The sequence below is a fragment of the Microtus ochrogaster genome, chromosome 1 (genome assembly GCF_000317375.1).
Source record: "Microtus ochrogaster isolate Prairie Vole_2 chromosome 1, MicOch1.0, whole genome shotgun sequence".
Lineage (NCBI taxonomy): Eukaryota > Metazoa > Chordata > Mammalia > Rodentia > Cricetidae > Microtus > Microtus ochrogaster.
Window position 1 is genome coordinate 55,956,487 of NC_022009.1, and position 2,311 is coordinate 55,958,797.

General features: G+C 39.1%; 1 protein-coding gene across 1 annotated transcript in view; it reads right to left on the reverse strand.

The window, feature by feature from the left end:
- Ttc6 (tetratricopeptide repeat domain 6) overlaps positions 1 to 2,311 on the reverse strand; it is a 152,590-nt gene that overhangs the window by 49,813 nt on the left and 100,466 nt on the right. The gene's annotated exons all lie outside the window — the stretch shown is intronic.

The following is a 2,311-nucleotide window of genomic DNA, read 5'->3' on the forward strand; positions in this document are numbered from 1 at the left end:
GTTACACTAGCGTGGTGCAGGGATGCAAACACGTTACACTAGAGTGGTGAGAGAATACAAACACGTTACACTAGCGTGGTGAGAGAATGCAAACATGCTACACAGTGAGAAAAAATTAAGACAAGGTACAGTCAACTTAAGTTTACATAAGAGAAACCCACTTCAAGATAGTAAAAATTTGAAATCTGTGTTTAAGGATTATATTAAGACATGTTCCAGCATCAAATTTTTGAGAGGGAACATCATTTACGAGGAAAGATAAATGGTAAATATAAAAACATTTGACCACGAAACTTTCACTGATAAAAATTCCCGTGTCTCCTAGCGATCTCAGATGCTACCCCATTAAGCCTCAGCCATATGACCTCCTAAGCATGGGCTGATTGAGGACAACATTAACAGACACGACACGGTAGACAGGGAAAGAGCACAAGGCCTCATCTCTACACAGAGCTACAGGCAACTAAGGAATGATGAGGCTGGGATGAATAGTCATTTCCAGGGAAGAACGGACCAACTAGTTATCCACTATCAAATGGTCAGTCCTCACAAAATACATATGAGTAGCTTTATACAGATTCAACAAGTTATAATTTGGAGTGTGTGTGTATGTGTGTGTGCATGCATGTGACAGCAATTAATGAAAAAAGAGATGATGGATTTTAAAAAGAGCACGTAGGGATATGCGGAGGGTTTGAAAGGAAGAGGGCAGGAGAAATGGTGTAATTATATTATAGTCCCCCAAATAAAAGCATTGAAGAGTGAGGTTGCGCTGTCTCATACTGTTCTGTCCTGACAGTGGGTGAAAGTCACACAGGCTGTAGCTTAACCTAGTCCCTAACGTGAGAAGATGAATGGCGTGGCTCATAACTACACACTGACATACAAAGCGGCAGAGGGTAGAGTCTCCCGAACTGCGGCACAAAGGACGTTGCAGGGATGTTCAAAGCAGTAAGAAACATGCTAAGGAGATTGGGAACTGTTTTTTTTTCCGGTTGTTACAGTAATCTGTTGTTAAACTCCTGGTGTCAGATGCAGGAAGTGAGATGAGTCAATTATTACTAATTTCTAAATGTTTTTCCTTAATTTGGAGATTATAATATATCATTTCTCCCTTCCTTTCTTTTCCTTTAAACTCTCCCTTATATTCCTCCTTGATCTTTCAAATCATGATCTTTTTTCATTGTTATATGCATATATGTATGCATATAAATTCCTAAATTAAACCTCTTCAGGGCGTGGAATGCTACCTGCATTTTCAAAAGAGATTTTTAGTTACTTCTAGATCAGAAGTTACAAGCCAACAATACTTTCCATAAATAGAAGAATGTCAAGCTAAATCAAGAAGTAACATGGCAGTTGGGAACATGCACAAATGAATTATTTATGCAATTTCTTTTAATTCATCCATTATGCTCAGGAAGGACTAAGATTTATAGTTAGAAGTCAGTAGATCATCAAGTCTTTCTGAAGCCAGTGGAGTCATGTTGCCTTGATGGCACCCTCAGGGTGTGATTCAATCAAAAGCTCACTTCCTTGCTGGGTATCCCAGTACCTACAAACAAATGCAGATACCTCCATCCAACCTTCTTTCCTTCGTGGCACCATCATCATTTTATATCTCATGTATGGGTTTCTATCTTTCCTCAAGTAGCTTTTCTTTGATATCTGCATAATCCAGAAACATGTCTATATCATTCATCATTTTTCTACTATATTATATATGCAGTGCCTGGGTCAACAAATGAAAGAAAGAAGAGTGAATGAATCCATGACCGCAGTCTCTTCAAGAACTAGTAGGTACCATGAAGAGATCATCTGCTGTTCAAGAGCTAACAGAAGGAAAGAGGAAATTTTTCCATTATCTAAAGAGAAAAGGCAATTCTCAAAGGTCTCTAAAACCACATTTCTTAGTCCAAGAATATAGAACCAGAAAAGCTGAGACTTCTTTGGGGTTGCCTCAAGGTTTCATATCTACCTTTTGTTTTCCATTTATTCACCAATGTTTTTGAATTGCAAAATTGGTGATAACAACATACCAACAATGGAAATGCTAGTTCCTAACTTGTAATTAGTTTGGCTATATAAAACACATGATAACTGTTAAAAATGTTTGCTAGGGAGCTGGAGAGATGGCTCAGTGGTTGTGGGCGGTTTGATGCTTTGTAGAAGAGTGGGGCTTTGGTCCCCAGTACCATGGTGTACCTCACACCTATCTGTAATCCCAGTACCATGGTGTACCTCACACCTACCTGTAATCCCAGTACCATGGTGTACCTCACACCTACCTGTAATCCCAGTACCATGGTGT